This window comes from Sardina pilchardus, chromosome 8, assembly GCF_963854185.1.
Source record: "Sardina pilchardus chromosome 8, fSarPil1.1, whole genome shotgun sequence".
NCBI classification, from domain to species: domain Eukaryota; kingdom Metazoa; phylum Chordata; class Actinopteri; order Clupeiformes; family Clupeidae; genus Sardina; species Sardina pilchardus.
In genome coordinates, this window is record NC_085001.1 from 25,731,192 (window position 1) to 25,750,334 (window position 19,143).

At 43.8% G+C, this 19,143-nt stretch overlaps 1 long non-coding RNA gene and 1 pseudogene across 1 annotated transcript; both read right to left on the reverse strand.

Annotated features, from left to right (window-relative positions):
* Positions 1-662: 662 nt before the first annotated feature.
* LOC134089715 (electrogenic sodium bicarbonate cotransporter 1-like) lies at positions 663-16,150 on the reverse strand (annotated as a pseudogene).
* Positions 16,151-17,493: 1,343 nt separating this feature from the next.
* On the reverse strand, positions 17,494-18,854 carry LOC134089090 (uncharacterized). The gene is made up of 2 exons (XR_009940019.1): positions 18,777-18,854; positions 17,494-17,646 (listed from the first exon to the last, which is right to left on the reverse strand). It is a non-coding gene; the product is annotated as an uncharacterized LOC134089090 (long non-coding RNA).
* Positions 18,855-19,143: the final 289 nt, after the last annotated feature.

Here is a 19,143-nt window from a genome sequence, read left to right on the forward strand (position 1 = left end):
TGTAATGCTAACAGTTTGAGCCTGTTTGATGCTCATTGAGCTCAATGCAAATCAAACAGGCTAATAGACCTACTGGAAAAAGCACCATACCTCTATCCTCACCATATCTCTAGCTATGGTGAATGGTATGTGATGATGTGGGGCTATTTTAATTCCAACGGCCAAGGGAACTTTATCAGGATGCTAATATCCTGGATCCATGAAATAGCTGGCCTTTAAAAATAAAAATCTGCCTGCCCCTGTGTTAACCCTATGTGTTAAATGCACATGGGGTTACATAGGGGGTCAAATACTGCCGTTGGGCTACTGCTACCAAAATAGCCCCAAAACTGCACCCAGTACAGACTCTAATCTGGAAAGAGATTTTACTCACCGCGCTGGTTTTCTTGTCCTTGGATTCATTGGTCCTGACTGAGTTGTTTACAGGTCCAGTGTCCCGTCACAGGGGGCCAGTGTCGAACTCCTCACGCACCAGAAAAACAGAGGACTTTCATCAAATGTCCAGGTCCTAGACCTGACCGTGCACGGATTTTCAGGAATGTCCACCTGACCCCCAGATATTGGAATGCCGGATAGAGCCCCCAATCTGATAGATAAATCCACTATGTCTAATATTAATTTAGTATGTTTGTATGTAAATAAAGACAAGGAGGACCAGTGAATTCCCAGTGACAACACAATTGTATTATCTTTGCAAAGAGAGAATGACACAACACAAAATGGTTCATACCAGACTCAAATTTAGTCTGGGGTCTCCTTTTATACCAGGGTTTACGTATCTATACAAGAGTTTACTTATCTAGAGTCTAAGTTGCCCTTTGACATGTTCACATGGCTAAAACTTGGACAATAGGCTCTTCCCTTCGTTCCACCAAACATGTGTCAGGGAGAACATTTCAAACAGAACATTACTTCTGATTCAACAACAAATTACAAAACTTGTGGTCAAGATCTTGGGTCTAGGGAAACTTTAATTCCCCATAGATAAATCAGGTAAAAGAGACTGCACAGAAATGTTGAAACCTTATCTAGTGCACAGAAGTACAAAGAGTACAAAAGTACAAAAAGTACAAAAACATCTGATTGGTGCATAAAGATACAAAAGAACAGACTTCTCTATGAAAAATATGAAGTCTCGGTTACAAAGTATGATTATACAGAACATGGTTTGAATATGCAGTTACACTTTTCTGTATTCATGATGGTTAACACTTCCTTTATTCAATATATAGAGGAATACACTTTTCATTACAGTTTGCTTGAACATATAGACCCATGCTTAAACGAAAGTAACAGAACTTGAAGTTTTGTTGCCATATCTCAAACATATGTAGGCTACCTATACCTTAAACAAAAGTGCTGCTTTGCACTCTAGTTGCAATTCTGCAACACACTTACTCCTTTATGCAACACACTAGGTCCTGCATACTACTCTCTACTGTATGTCATACATAAGACACTTTGTTCAAAAATGAAATCTCAGACTATCATTTGTTAAACACATCAAAATACAAAACACATCGGGTAATTGCAACCTCTCAAATACACACATGAAGGCACTTAAGGCCTATTCGGACGGGATTAGTTTTATGGGGGGACGTAGAGTAATGCAGGTTTATCATATGACCTCTGTAATATAAATGTCCAATTCGGACGGGACTAGACATCTCTGTCATTTTACCTGACATGGGAGGAGTAACTACGTTTACGTTCTGCCGTCACATCTTCGTCGCCGTGCACGTGATACTTTGCGTCAGGTACGTGCGGCATTTTCAGATTGGAAAAAAGACTACACAAATTGGTTAAACTAGCCAACGTTAGCTTTATGTTATGCCATAAGTAGTTTGAAATGGCTAACAATATCAAGCTATTAGGCAAACTAGCTAACGTCCTATTAGGAGCTGCACAGCATGTTATGTTTTCATTCAGACTATGGTGGAATTGTTTTCAAAGGATGTGACGAAATATTACAGACATCTTTACAGAGGGTCGCGTTCGCACGGGATGGATTAATATTACCTAAGGTAATTTCTCCGGACCGTTTTACGGAAGGTAAAAGTGTCTGTAAATGTCACCGACATACTCCGTTATGTCTACTGACATGGCGCGTCCGGACGGGACTACATTACCTGGTAATTATTACTTTACCTGATGTCACCCCATAAAACTAATCCCGTCCGAATAGGCCTTTACTTGCACAACAGAACACCAATCAGCCAGCTACAAAAAGCCCTCAGTTTAGCCATTGTGAATGGTGATGTGAATAGTATATTTCCCAGTGTTGTGTGCACAAAACTAGAGTTTTGACACAATGAGTGAAGTTTTGCTAAATATATATATATACATATTATATAAAGTGGACTATTCCTCCTGATCTGAAAGTGTATGCATATGATGCAAGTGTGCTTCATTCTATTTTGACAAAGGATTGTTAGGTTTTGATAGCAGAGTTTAGGTGCTGCTAGTAGAGTTTCAATTTGACATAGATGTGAAAGGTATATTTCCTAGTGTTATGTTATGTTCATTTGTGTGCAGAGTTTTGGCACAGTGAGCGAAGTTTTGCAAAATGTGTTCAAGCAACGGGCAAAAACTGTAATCAATGTTGGGGAATATATATTTCATTAATGATTGTATAAGAATACATACCGTAATTTCCCGACTATTAGCCGCAGCTTATACATTGATTTTGCAAAATGTCCTCTGCCGTGAGGTTAATATAGGGGGGCAGTTCATGGTGTTAATATGGTTTTGTTTCTTTTAACTTGCATAAAGCACTGTCCTGCGGCTTATACACAATGCAGCTTATATGCAGGAAATTACTGTATTTCATTAATCAATATAGAAGAATATATATTTGATTAATAATTGTACTTAATCACATTTGTATATGTTTCTTCAGATTATCAATATAAATGAGAATACATGTTTCAATAATTTCTCCAACAAGAACGAAATGAAAAAAAGTGCTCCATCACTGTCATCCACTCATCAAAATCTTAAAAAGGAGAGAAAGAGAGTGAGTAAGTGAGTCAGAGAAAGAGAGAGGGAGAGAGAAAGAGTGGGTGAGTGAGTGAGTGAGTGAGTGAGAGTGAGTGAGGGAGAGAGAGTGAAAGACAGAAAGATAGACAGACAGAGAAAGACAGAGAGAGAGACAGAGAGAGATAGAGAGAGAGAGAAAGGAAGAGAGGGGTCAGTTAGTGCCATGCTGTGAGAACAGAGCCAGCTGAAGAACAGAAGCGGGCGGAAGAAGCAGACAGACAGAAGTGCTGTCCACATGTCCCACAGGCGACGGCGCCAGACCCAGGACGGTGAGCGAGGAGGAACACGCGAGAGCCCGCTGCGAGCCCGCTGAGAGTGGGGCCGGCCGGGTCGGTCTACTCACTGTCTTTATCACCTAAGAAGGGCTCCTGCTCCATCATGTCCATGGGGATTTTAATGCTGGGAACATTCTCATTGAAGGGGTGGTCGGACTGCACAAGAGGAAAACATGGTCGTAAGATCTAAGGTCGCTTTGATGATAAAAATAAAAGATAATACAATATGATAATGTATATAATAAAAGATATGGATATATAAAAACAATGAGCTGTAATTATGATGATTGGTACTAGCTCCAATGTCAGACTGATTGGTTATTAAATCGATACAGTCTGCTGTTTTGGAACTAAGAGTAACCATTAAGTACCAGGGAAAACATTTAGGACTGTTATTTTTTCTGTCTTAATGTGTCTCCTGATTCAGTGTGACAGTTATGCTGGGTAATGCTGATCGCAGCGCTCTCTCTCCCTCTCCCTGAACTCTGCTGAGGAGAGCTGCTAAATTATGAGAAACAGCCAGATGAAAAGAGAGAGCGAGAGAGAGAGAGAGAAAGAGAAAGAAAGAGAGGCCCTGGAATGACAGTCAAAGAGAGTGTGACTGCTAGTGCCAGGTAGTGCCAGAGGCCACTTTTCACTGTCACAACGGGACCTTGATTACAACCATGTTGTATCCTGAGTAGAGGTTTTTCAGGGGGATCCACATAGAATCCTACATTCCAACAGCATTGATCTTTCATTCAGGATCACTACAACATCTACAGCATCTACATGCCTATCTCTACATACATTCATATGGGATATACATTCTGGTAAAATTGGAACAACTTGTAACAAAGTGGAAACTCCATGATATATTGTTGTGATCCTTTCATCAATTATATAACCTCTTCATCCTATTACGGAAACGTCAGTAAACTAATATGGCTCAATAGGGTTCAACATGCAAGAAAAATTAAGGAGGACAGATTTCTTCAGATGAACTTACATCCTCAACATTACTGTTTATGCTTCCCCTCTTTTTCTTCCTCTTCTCGTCCTCCTCCTTCTTCTTGTCCTTCTCGGGAATGACGTCGTCCAGGAAGCTGAGTTCGTGTTGTGAGAAGAGACAGCCCATGGCTTTCCTCATGGCCACCAGGACCAGAATCTGGAGGCGGACACGACAGGCACCCTTAGATATCACCTCGGCATGGTCAGAACGCCACCTAATTCCGCTTTGCCATGGCTACTGTCTAGAGTAGGTTATAGTGGAAAGGTATGTGCACATCCCAGGTCAAGGTGCAGAACAAGGGTGAATCATAAAAATGGAAAAAAGTTCGCACACTTGAAATCCTTCTTTTTTTTTTTACTTTTATTGTCTCTTTTCTCTAGCACAGAAAAACGTTTCGACTGTGTGGTCTTCTTCAGATCTGAAGAAGACCACACGGTCGAAAGGCTTTTCTGTGCTAGAGAAAAGAGACAATAAAAGTAAAAAAAGAAGGATTTCAAGTGTGCGAACTTTTTTCCATTTTTACTGTCTAGAGTAGCCTACTGCTGACCAGGGCCGCGTAACCAAGAACTTCTTAGGAGCGCTCTAAGAAGTTCTTAGTACTTAAGAGCTTCTTAGGGAATCTGGGAAACGCGGCCCAGTACCATGTATTGATCTATGCAGCATTCTTTCCTGGCAGTACATACAGTATGAATATATTTCAAGTGTGGATGTTAAGTACAGCAAGATCATGCAGAAAGCCCAGCAGACATATTATTGTATGTTAAAAGTACGTATCTGGCATATGTACACGCTAACAAACAGTATTGAAATCACAATATCGAAAATAGCAATATCAATATCAATATCGAAAATAAAGCCGGGTCATTCCACGCCAAATCAACCAGAGCCCACGCACTTGCGTGTCAAAAAAATCTGAAAAAAATACCATGTGTGCCTATGTCACCCAGGAGACACTCTGTAAAATGTTTTTGTGCTAAGATCAATACTTTTCAAGTAACAGCCAGTTTTACAGGGGGAGGGGGGTGTCAAATTTGTTCTGCCTCTTTTTTTTGTCAAAGTTCACAAGCTCATTGCTCAAGAACTAGAATCTGTAGGAGGCTCAAATTTTGCAGGCTGGTGCATAAATAGGAATAGTATGCAGTACAATCACCACGAGTAGTCTGGATGATCCTGCATGGTCATAGCAGTCCCTCAAAGTTGATCAAAATGTTATTGGTTTTTGGCTGGGTTCTGTTTAGGCCTTCAGAAGACACATTTTTACTCAACATAGACTCTTATTGAGATAAGTAGAAACACTCTCCGAAAAAGCAATGAAGAGAAAAGAAAATCCATCAGGGACTGAAGAGCAGACCTCACAAGTTTGAAAAATAAATTTGGATCTCATATTCAGAGCACCCTAACACCTTGTGGGAATATACAAAGATTTTTTTTATAATTTTTTCTATATCAACTTTGAGGGACTGCTATGACCATGCAGGATCATCTAGACTACTTGTGGTGATTGTACTGCATACTATTCCTATTTATGCACCAGCCTGCAAAATTTGAGCCTCCTAAAGATTCTAGTTCTTGAGCAATGAGCTTGTGAACTTTGACAAAAAAAAGAGGCAGAACAAATTTGACACCCCCCTCCCCCTGTAAAACTGGCTGTTACTTGAAAAGTATTGATCTTAGCACAAAAACATTTTACAGAGTGTCTCCTGGGTAACATAGGCACACATGGTATTTTTTTCAGATTTTTTTGAGACGCAAGTGCGTGGGCTCTGGTTGATTTGGCGTGGAATGACCCAGCCACTACGTGGAACCTTAGCTGACCGCCATGTAGCAACTCACCGTGACGGGGAAGATGATGGCTGCCACCGTGGACTTTAACACCCAGAGGGCAGGCAGGCAGAGCACCTGGAGGAAGGTGAAGAGGTGCACCTTGCGCAGCGGCACGTGGCGCAGGTAGACGAAGTCCGGCTGGTGCTTGGTGCACGACGTGAGGAGCAGCTTGAGACGGTCCATGAACTAAACAACAACACAGACCTCAGAGGCACGACCCAGGTTGTCATACAGTATTTCACATCATATAGAGAAAGGCTTCTCCAAACATAGCAGTTGAATGTTTTCGAAGATTGAGTGTCTATTTTAATGTGAAATTTGAGACATCTGCATAGCCTGTTTACTTTCTTTTTTTCTTTTCCTGATACTTGTGGTCGGTAAAGTGCTAATTAGCATATCTGTTATCAAAGGACAACGTTTCAGATATCAGATTTTCTCTGTTCCTGGTCACGAACAGTGTGTTAAAGATGGACGACCACAGCCTGGCCACACCCCAGGTGGAAAAGCCTCTATGGGCCACCGAAGCTGCTTTGAGCTGATCTGGAATCAGATCAAAGCTGTAAGACAACAACAGGAGGATTTGACCAGGTGGAAAATCAGCTGGTGTCGAGTACCTTCACTGAGAAAGGTATTTTCCTCTCTCTTTTCTTCATCACTATCCTCACTGCTTTTTTCCCACAGACAGGGTGATGTCTGTATGTGTGTGTGTGTGTGCGCGCGCAGTGATGGTTCCTCAGAAACAAAAGACCCACCTGTAATTCGTTGAGAGAAGCCACGCCCATGTAGAGGAAGACTCCGTACAGCACGGGCATGGGGATGAACTGCAGGCCACAGAGAAACAATAAAGCTACCGTGAACAACAACTCCCAAACAAGTCTCTTTCAAAGTCAACAAGTGCATACTTTGAATTGTAACTAAATCTCTGATGTGACATTAGAGGAGCAGCATTTGCCTGTAAATGTAACAGATACGGAAGTTGCTGTTTCAGTCTATATCTGAAAGACAAGCTACCATGAGAGAGGCCATTACCTTAAGGATGGAGGACATCAGAACAGACAGGCCAGTGAGGATGAAGACACACACACCCGTGACACGCTGCTCCCTGTCATACAAAAAAAACACTTTGGAGACACAAAGTTTCACACAAAGAATGCATAGTGAGCACTTGACAGTAAACCAGAAAAGAGCCTCAATGCAGTACACATGGTTAGTGGATTTGTGTTTCTCATCTAACATCTCAGCCACGTGGGACCGATCACTACATGTGAGTGCTGAAGGAGTTTTGAGAAAAGGGCCCTGCGCTCCGAGTGTTTGTGTTGATCCAGCTCACAGCACACAATGTGTGCTTAGTAGATGATGGCTTGTGTTTACTGATTGATACAGAAACACCATTTTTACAAAGGTGTGAAGAGTTAATCAAGCTGTGTTCGCTTTTGCAAGAGAACTACAATGTTTTGATAATTTGGTGAAAGGTTTTGCTATTTGTGTGTAGAGTTTTGCAAAAATAGCCAATAGTTACAAAAAAAGTGCTTAACCAATCAGAAAAAAACTGTAAGAGCCATCTTACACACCGGCCAGCCACCGGCAAAATAGTGGTGCGCATACCCATGTTTTTATATATCAGCACCACTTAAGAGCCATCTATACTGTTTTTATACGGAAGAAAAAATATACAGCATGAAAACCCTCCTTCGAATGGGGCATTTGTGCCAATGTTATGCTGGAAGGGGACTAGCACATGTGAGTGTTTTCATGCTTGGGCCCTACATCAGTAACCTGCTCAGTCAGCTTTTTCTCCGTACAATGACTGGGGCCTATGAACCGAGCTACCACGCTACCACTCCCGTTACCTGACTCCCAGAAACTTGGGCTGCTCTCCCGGGGCCAAGGTCTCCATCTTCAAGCTGTCGACGTGGGCGATGGAGAGGACAGTGGCGGCCACGTTCCAGGGCAGACCCATGAAGGAGCACACGATCATGAGTATGGCCACCCAGAACAGGTCCAGGTGATAACCTGCTCCTTTCTGCACAGAGGAAGGAGGTCTGTGTTTGAGTGGAACATCACTTCCAGGCTCCAGACATTCATAACAAATCTCGCTCTCTCCACCTTCAACTTATGCTCCTTGCGGTTGACGATGACGGCGGTGATCTGCTGCTGCATGAAGAGGAGGATGGTGACCAGGAGGGCAGGTAGGGCCGACGCCACGTACACCCAGACGGGGTTGCCCCCAGACGGAAGCACAAACCAGCCACGCCTGGAACTGGTGGGCTGCACGGGGAGGATTGGCAGAGTGGAGGGGGAGGTGGATTAAACAGCGGGAAGAGGAAGAGGCTGAGCAAACACCCACACACCCACACACCCACACACACACACACACACACACACCCACATGCATGCAGGCACACACAAACACGCACACATACTGTACATACACACACACACACACGCACACACACACACACACACATGCATGCAGGCACACACAAACACGCACACATACACACACACACACACACACACACACACACACACACACACACACACACACACACACACACACACACACACACATACACATACACATACACACATACACACACACACACACACACACACACACACACACACACACACACACACACACACACTAATGGAGACATACAGAATACAGTACATCCATATTACTAACTAATCCAGAAATAATACTGATGCACACAGTCCATACACATCCTATAGAGATAAGCTAGGCTTCTGATAATGAAGTTCTGCTAATGCATTCTCCTTAAGAATTGTAAAAGCGTTTCCTGAATCACATAGAATAGATTGACCAATCATAAAATGGTAGATGGAGTTAGAACTCTGACAAATAATCTGCATTTACCAAAGCAATAATGTCAGTGCCCAATATGGCCAATGTCCACTATGGCTTGTGAAGTACACAGCCTCGTGGAGAGTGGCCTCAGAAAATTGTAGTCACTGTTCTCTATTATTGATGACTTCATGAAACTTTGGGAGGAGTGTATCAAGTGGACTTTCAAACCAAAATGGAAGAGGAATCTACAGTATGCAAATGCAGGGGGGTGGAGGACAGGGGGGAGGGTGGAGGTGCTGGAGGATGGAGGCTTACCTTGAATTCAGTAGGCACAATGAGCTTGGGCGTGCCCACTCCCACCAGTATGTCCACACCACAGAAGATCAGGATGGCCAGGATGATGGCAAAGTCACTGATCAGCTTCCAAACCTGACAAGGGCATATGGGTCATTGATAAAATGTTTATGGTACTTACAACACTGAAGTCTAAATAGCATGTTGTGATTGACCACACTAAAATTCAAATCAATATTTGGTCTGCTATACTGTCTGGCATGTTGATGACTATTGAATTTAAGCATAGTCCTCAGGTAAGTGTAGGTGAGTTTAATTCATAACTCATAAGATTGAATCCTTTACCCAAACACACATGTCTGAAGGGAAGGGAGACGACTGTGTACAATACTGTGTAAGGAAAACGGACCCAAATCTCCTCATATATGACCAAAAGAAACTGTGTTTCCACCTCTCACTTCCTGTAATGACCCCTTTCGTCAAGCCTGGCTTTAGACCTCTTCATTTTCTCTAGGCAATATCAGACAGCACATATCTCTGTGAATCTCTAAGCTGTGCTTCCCATCCCATCCTACTGGCTCAAAATAACCAACACTTCAGACAGTCACTGCATCTTGAACTAATTAATTCAGTTAGAGGGATGGGTGAAATAGACATATACATTCTGTATGTGTAATAGTTGATCTATAATGAATGCACCTAAATGTAAACCACCACACGTGACACAGAAGCGTGACTCCGAACTATTCATCCAAAAATCCATCAAGACTCATAGCGCTCTCTAACTCCTACAAGACAATGAAGTTTGACTCTTAAACTATTTAGCTGATGAGCCAGCCATGCTGCTCATGGCGCTCTGTCAGTAGACCGGTAGACCAGGGGGCTGTGACTCACAGCGGTGGGGAAGAAGGGGCAGAACTTGAACTTCTTGAGCCCCATGGAGCAGATGAAGGTGCCGAAGAACAGGATGAAGGACATGAGTGTGACGTCCATGACAAAACCGCAAGCCTTGCCCACCAGCTCGCCCTTGTACTCCAGACACTGGGAGCGCGTCAGGGACGACCACGTGGCGTTCATGGGCTAGGGGAGAGGGAAAACACACATACACACACACACACACAAAATAAAAACCCACAAGTAAATACAGTCAAAAACAGCAGACAGCTTGTCTGAATTGGGCGAATAGCACTTCTGCCGCAATCTGAGCAGGTAATATAATTTGCAATATAGACTAAGCTCCCAGGTAGGAACAGTACCCACCCACCAAAAAAGTAAAGTAGAAAATAGCTGCTATGCTATAGACTGTAGAGTACAACTTGATCGGCTACTCAAAGGCATTCAGAGTTCTCATCTTTTTATAGACTGCTGTCCGTGCATTCCCTCTATATTGTATCAGACACACATTTGTTCATTTGTCATCGTGCTTCTCAACTGTAGGGGCCCTCTGAGAGCAATCCTCTTTAAAGTTTCAGTTTCTTAAAGCGGCACTAATCAGTCAATTTCAGACACTTCATGCTGCAGATGTGCTCTTTATTGATCATTTGTTCACACAGCAGTGAACTCCGACCCCTCTACCACGCTGGACTCTGGAGTCGGAGCACAAGCGCTTCCTTTCAGGGGAAAAAAATGGCGACGACGCTGGCGTGGGATTGTGTTTGGGCATTACGTTTCAGCGAACTTGAAAAGATGGGACGAGGCTGGAGATGAATGAGTCCATTGTCGCCATGCCTTTTTTTCCAGTCGGTCGGCTCGGCGCGTTATTTTCTGCGGACAAACCCCTGGCATCGCTGGGGTTTTAGTGGTGGTACCCAGAGGGCCAGGGAACAGGGATGGGCCTCAGACAAAACAACCAGCGACGTCGTTCTGTTGGATTACCGAACTGAGACGGCACGTCTCGCTGAACAAGAGGACTGTTTTCAAAATTCACAGACGAAGGTTTCACACAAGCATTTAAAAACCTTCTTATCTGTTATATCACATGATTTTTGTGGAGCTGCGCAGACACCTACCATGTCGGTGATGTTGTAGAAAAACAGGCCATTTCCATCTATCACGTCCGGCACTAGTCCTGTGCTGTTATCTAAAGACAACACACACAAACACGCACAATGACTCATTTGAAATCTTGATGCAGTCTTACCGTATGGATGCTTTACACACACACACACACACACACACACACACATAAGCTGTCCAAGGAAAGAGAGTGTCACTCATCCCTTTGCCTGGAGTCTGCCCTCCTGCTTCATAAGTGCAGAAGCCAAAGAGGACAAAGGGAAAACCACAGAGGAGGGATTCTGCTCCAAAACAGCAATGCCATACCATACAAAACCATACGACTCTAACCATACCATGATGACCGCACGTTACCATACAATACCCTATCATAAACCATACAATACCATAGTACAACACTGTCCAGTACTGGACCATTCACCTGTTTGACTCCTGGGCTTAGGCTACGAGTAGTCGATTACTCAATTACTAATGATGGAAACTTAATGAGTTGGGGGATATGAGGGCTTCTATCAATCACGACAAAACGCTCCAACATTAACTCTTCTACTCTGCAGTGAAAAGTGTTTGTCCATGTTGAGAAAATCTGTTCAGTGAGGAGGGGTGCACATTGGGATGAGAGAGCCATCTCAAAATAGCCCCCTGTACTCTAGGGTCAGAGCCTCCATGAGGTATCAACATTTAATGTGGACGCCATTCATTATTGACCAGCTGTAAAACTGAACGTCACAATGCCTCCCACATGTCAGCCAGAATGTGACATCTAAAACGAATCTGACAAGGTAAAAAAAAAAAAGCTACAGATATTATTTACAAAACAAAATTACATTTTGCTCAACACTGCAAACAGAAGACAGAACCAAATTAAACAAAAAGAGCTTACTGACAGCCCAATGTGATGACATGACCTTCAAACATCACCACAGCCTCCTCCTCATCATCTATATGTAGAGCCAATAATGGACACCAACAGGGGGGGCGGACACCAACACAATTCACTTTTAATGTCAGCAGACAGCAGCAGGCGCCCCTGTCTGCATTATCCATCCTCATCATTCCTCGACATGCCCAATGCATTCGGGCTAAGGTTTCAGTGCAATTACAACTGACCTGGATAGTCAAGCTATTGTTTGCACCAAACACACACACACACACACACACACACACACACATACACACACACAAACACACACACAGTCCATTCTGCCAGCTCGGCAACTTTCCGTTGACCACAGAAGGTCCAGGGTACAATACACACACACACACACACACACACACACACACACACACACACACACACACACACATGTGTGTAACGTAGCAAGGAACCAAACCAAAATAAGCCTTCAACACTTTGCACGCATATCACATGACATGGTGAAGCAAAAATAAAAAACAGTACACAAGTGCTCTGGCTCACCTATAGAGGGCGCCATACACAGGCAGTCGTACTGAGTGACCAGGTCCGTCCTGTAGTCGGCGGCAATGGAGTAGTAGCGGGCCAGATTGAGCATCTTCTTGAAGGCGTTGTAGATGAAGATGAAGCTGATGAGCGACGAGAAGCCTTCCACGGTGAAGCGGGTGAAGTACTGCACCAGGAAGCTGGCGTCCGTCACCACCAGGACCAGGCAGAAGAAGGCCGACCACAAGCCAATCCACAGCCGGAACTCCAGATAGTCGAAACCACTATCACTGTGCAGGGGAAAGGAGATATTTGATAGACCTTTAAAAGAGTTAAATAAATAAATTCAATATCAATATCAATAAACACAAAACCCTTTATTACCATGAGACATGTTGTATCCTAAAAGTGCAGTGATATGCTTTAATATATTTGATTGATGTCCATATCAGGTATCCAATGGCCTCATTCAGGACATTATTAGTATTGATCAATGATTTATAATGAAGACAATGCGAAATGATAACAGCGGAGGCACATAGTAAAGGAGAGTTTACTAATGTCAATACTCTATGCTCTGAGATTGATGACAACTGATAACAGATAAGCGGACATGTCCAGGTAGGCAGAGATATAAACGTTACATTTCCATGTAGTCATTTAGCTGACAATTTCATCCAAAGCAACTTACAGAATAAGGAATAACATTCAAACTACAATGTGGAGGAGACCTTGAATACTGCATCAGTCAGTACTATTACTAGAGGAAGAGAGTGCGGACATTATAAGCGCCAGTCAAAGTGTGATAGGAGGAGAGTGGTAGAAGAAGGAAGTGGAGGAGGGAAGAGGCGAAACATGAGGACAAACTGATGAGCAGAGTCTGACCGGCTGAAATTGAAAAGTAGCATCTCGAAAACCAGCACGGGGCCAGTACTGCTGAGGATGGTGAGGGGTTGACCGGCCAGCAGGCAGAAGACCGCTCCAGAGACTGCAGTGCCCAGGAGGCTCTCCAGCACACCCTGCCAAACAAGACCCCCCATCCCATGCATGAGCAAGCCATATAGTATACACACACACATACAGACACATAGAAAAGAAGACATAAAGACTGTGTACTACAGGATACAGTACAGTATATGCAGTGTACACTACATTGTGTTCAGCAGTAGCGCTACCCCATCCCACCCTTTCCCTCCCTTTTCTCTCCCTCTCTCTCTCTCTCTTCCTCTCTCTCTCTCTCTCAGCGGGCAGTCACCAGCAGGGGAGACCCCGCAGCAGGGGCAGGTGGCTTCCTGCCTCACAGGAAGTGAGGCGGCACGGGCATCTGCTCCCTCAGCAGATGCCCTGGGGTCACTCCACCCCCAACCTGGCTGGGGCTGGGGGTGGGGTAGATGGCAGCGGTACTAACCACACACTGTTTGCACAGGAAACATTGACAGCGCTGACGTCAAAGGGCTCCCGCAGCCGCTGACCCACCTGCATGTTGTCAGTGGCGTCCCCCAGTAGACCTCCGAACGTGATGGCATTGGTCACGGTCCCCAGGTAAATGAATAAAATGGCCGACAGAGACTGGATGTTCAGCGCGTTGTAGAAGTCACTGGCGAAGAATGGCGCTTTGCGCTTCATGTCGAGTATAAGGCCACCGCAAAACCTGAGGGGGACACAATGGTGCAGTTAAAGGAAAATCTTGAGTGGCCACGTGCACATGTGGTTATGGATGTTGATTGAGATAAACAGTGTGGACACTACATCCAGGACAAACCGCAATGTTTGTTTATAAGACAAGAAAAAAGCTGCTGCCCAAACAGAGATAGAGAGATAGAGAGAGACAGGAAGAGAGAGAGAGAGAGAGAGAGATGAGATACAGATAGAGATAGAAATAGATAGATGAAGAGAGAGAGAAAAAAGAAAGATAGAGAAAAGAGAGAGAGTTGTTGCCGTTGTAGTTTGAAGCAACATGATTTGAGGTGGGTTTATTGAAATTCATTTATGTAATGTATTCTTTGGGGGGGGTGTGGGGGGAGAGTGGGTTGTCTTACTTTCCAGTCCTCTTCAGTTCATCGCCCACTGCATGCCCCCCTTCATGGGCGTGTCTCCGTTCACCTGCGCGTTGTCTCCTCCAGAGTACATGTTCTTTCTGAGTACACACACACACACACGCACACGCACGCACACACACACACACACACATACACACACACAGCTGTCAGTACATAACTGGCATTATTAGCTTTCATGAGAACATGCTATGTACTGCATAAATACAGTCAATAAAGGGCTTCTAGGGACAAGTGTTGTAGATTAGCAATAGCTGATTTGAGCTTCTCTATTGTACTGTATCTATCAAATAAACTATAATAACAACAACAACAACAACAAGTATTAGAATGGCAACCCCATTCATGGGATTGACGCTCATAGGGGTAAAATGTAGGGGAGTCAGTGTCAGTGAGTCAGTGGAATCTTATCAGGCCAAGTCAACAGACCAGATGGCGTGAACTACCAAATACTTGGCGGAAAGAGCACTGACACTAGGAGCTATGAGAGAGAGAGAGAGAAAGAGAGAGAGAGAGAGAGAGAGAGAGAGAGAGACTTTTGTCACAAAAACACTTAAGCTCTGTTGGCCTCATCTACATCTTTATATTCAATCTAGCCATCACACAGAATGTGTGATGAATACTTTTCCAAGGGAGTCCTGGCCAAGAGGCAGCAGAAAGTTACAGATTACTGATATAACCTAGAATTAAAATGACAATCATCATGTAAAACAGTTACAAATTAAGGATGCCGTCTCAAATGCTCTCAATCCGGGGCTGAAAAAAAAAACAATGTTTTCATCTGCTGTGTCTTGCCTTGAGAGATTAAATCCAGACTTGATGTATCAATTGTCTTGTCTGATTCTATTTCTAAGCAGATGGAATTTTGGCCTTAAATGTGGAAATAGCCAAATCCCTCAGTATATAGACTATAGATATATTATTGGTTGGCCCCAGCCATGGCGCGACTGGCTGGGGCACCTGCACCGCACGCCGGCGACCCGGGTTCGATTCCCGCCCCGTGGTCCTTTCCGGATTCCACCCCAACGCTCTCTCCCATTCACTTCCTGTCTCTCTCAACTGTCCTATCATTAAAGGCATAAAAAAAAGCCCAAAAAATATACTTATAAAAAAAAAAAAAAGATATGTTGTTGGTTGTTATAGGCCCCCATCCGCCACTAAGGAAGCGTTGTCATTCTAAGGAAGCTTCTGTCCAGATTAAATTACAATGAGCACAGTGTGCTGGATTCTCTCTGTTAATATATCTTGGGTATTGCCATCAATGTTCAAATAAAATATGTTTTCCTTTTTCATTTAATTCGCTTATGCACCCAGTTCCCATCCACGTTTGCTAATACTGATTTTAGACATACAATTGCATGTTTGTGGACATCGTGCATTTAGCCTACCTGTGAGATTATTATGTCAGTCAGCTGCATTCTTTCACGTCCTTTACAGCATCTTCCCAAAGACTGGGTCGGAGATTTTATTTGAGTCGGCCGCATAGTGACAGTTTAGGCAATGCCTACTTTCACTTTTATCTTGCCGTAGAGATCAGCCGCAGTTGTAACGAAGGGACATTGAGAACTGCTGCGTCTACTTTGATAAGCACCGTCATGAACTGCACTCATGTAGATACTCGTTTGTTTGGCTTCAAATAGGCTTCGTCACTTTTTTGACCCAGTTAAGAGTCTTGCTGCTGCATTCTGGACCATTTGTAGGCGTTGTATGAGGGACTGGGGGAGACCAAGGTAGAGGGAGTTACAATAATCCAGCCGTGATGTTATAAAGGCATGAATAATTGTTTCCAGATTATTGTATGACAGGGAGTGTTTTATTTTAGCTATAATTCTGAGCTGGTGGAAGCTGCTGTATACCACAGCAGAGATTTGCTTATGAAAGCAGAGCTCAGAATCAAAAATGACACCCAGATTTCTAGCAGATGGTTTAACGAAAGATGTCAGACTACCCAGGTCAGTCACTGTGGGTTTTTTGGATTTGGAGGGGTTAAAAATTCTTCTGTTTTGTCCTTGTTTAACTGAAGAACATTTTCTCCCATCCAGACATTAATCTCCATCAGACACTCTAGGAGAGTCTAAGGGAGTCACTGGATCTCAATGGGAGATATAGTTGGGAGTCGTCAACATAAAAGTTGAAAGAAAGGTTGTATTTTCTAGGTAGCAAATTTCCAGATAGAAGTAGAAGTAGGGCCATCAACAATCTTTGTTTCACATTACATTTTAAAGAAGTATTTTCAAATGTTGAGGGCAGGCAAGATCACATGAAGTAAAAACAATTTGAAGTTTAGATACATCTGATCAGTGGGGTGTAGGCTACTACGAACCTCGATTAGTGGGTCAGCAAGGTATGTTGCGCTCAAAGCCAGGGTAGCCTATGCTGTCATACGAAAGTGGATTTGTTTTAGCGTCGCTCTATCACCATGGTATCTTATGCTCGCCACTGTGGCGGTGCCACAAACGGGCAAGTTTAATTTAATAGCTGACTACGCCACCCTAGTGTCAAAACCAGGGAATAGGTTCGTGTTACCCCAAAAAGACTTGAAAAAGCTCACAGGTTTAATCAGGCATGAGACGGAGACAGAATTCCATCAAACGAAATGTTTTTATTTAAGCACCTGAGAATGGGAGCAATGCAAGAAGAATTTAGACTAGAGGGAAAGAGCTGCAACAAAACTTAAGAAAATGTTAAAATGTTATTAAAATGTAGGCTATGATGGGGGGGGGGGGGGGTGCAACAAGACAGGGGACAAGACAATTCATTAGCCAAGAGGGCTAGCCGCTTACCACAGGGAGGCAGGCTATCCTGAGGAAAGAGAGGTCAAGACCAAACGTGGATCCAGGAGACGCAACCACCGCAACCCACACAGGTGTACAGTACTGGAAAACACACACACGGTGAACCCACACAGGCACTACAAACTAAACTCCCACCGACTCCTGCAACAAGAAAACAAACCACAAAGGACAATGACAAATACAGAGAACATCAAAAATCACCAAAAAGCTCAGATGACAGGAGCTGACCTTTATAGGGCCAACTGAATTTCCTGTACCACAATGAAATACAAATAAATAATAAATCAAAAACACCAAAGACATTCACACAATAAGGGAGTGGATGGCTCTGGCACAAATGTAACGCTGTCCACAGATTTAGAGCGAGCGCAGAGGTGAACTTGAGCGAGGGAGAGAACTTAGGGAGCTGTCTGTGTATGAGAGCGCGTAGGCTATCAGTGAAACTGAATGAAAGCTGCAGGGGGCTGTTGCGAATACATGTTGACCGTAGTGAACACACTAGACATTTGTTGAGCACAGAACTGATTCCAGTTTGCTCAATTACAAATTCTTTGTGCTCAAATTTATTTTTTCCTCAAAATATAATTTGTGTGCTTGCTCAAAATATATTTCTGCGCTCAATATTGCTCATAAATGTGGCACATATGTACTGCCATAAACAAACAGAGGCAAAACAGCAGCAAGCAAAGGATGACCCTGCCAGTGTTGCCAGGTCACGTGAGCAAAAGCAACTGGGTCTCTGAAATAGGCCCCAAGCCCCAAAGAAGCGACTAGCATCCCTCCCCGAACCCCACATTTCTGGGGCTGTCATGTTAGAGCAGCATAGACTCGACGCAGAGGCATAAGTTTAAAATACCCTCTGTGTAGGCTACATGCAGCCGCTGCGTGGGTTCTACGCAGAAAGAACACGAAGCAAGCCCAAAAGAAGCGACCACATAAAATACACGCCCCCAAAACAAAACCGCACCCCGCAACTAAACAAAAAAACAAGACCAAGTCGTTTAAGCGGACTATGGCAACCTGGCGATCAGCAGCCTACAACCTGCTGGAGCATATGTTGAACAATATCACTAGCAGGAAAGAATAGCGGAGAAAACTATGGCTATACCACAGCGAAAATTGGGTTCGGACACACACACACACACACACACTGGACGACGACCAAACGCCCACGAGAAAATGTGACTAAAATGAAGTGGATGTTACAGTTTCAAGAGTTGACATGACTAGGCTATGTGTAAAGTTCAAAGCAACGGAATGGAGTTGGCTACCTGCGGAACGCAACCAGTGCACAGCACAACACAACCCAGGGATCGATAATCCAAAGAAACTTTAGTAGTCAACTTCTTCTTCTTCTTTAGTTTTTGGCATCCAACTTGGTGCATTACCGCCACCAACTGTTGATTGGGGGTGGAGCTTCAATTTAGCCTAGATGTCGAAAAAGCCTCACAACACAAACTTTATGCCTGTGCCTGAATCACATCAAGTTTGAGTAAATGTGTATTAGCAGCAGATCCATATGCAAAACATGCATAATCTAAAGCTGATCTAGGAAGTGTAGATGTGCCTAAGGCTGCGTTTAGACTGCAAGTTTGAAGTGACCCAGATCCGATTTTTTGCTCTCATGTGGCACGCATC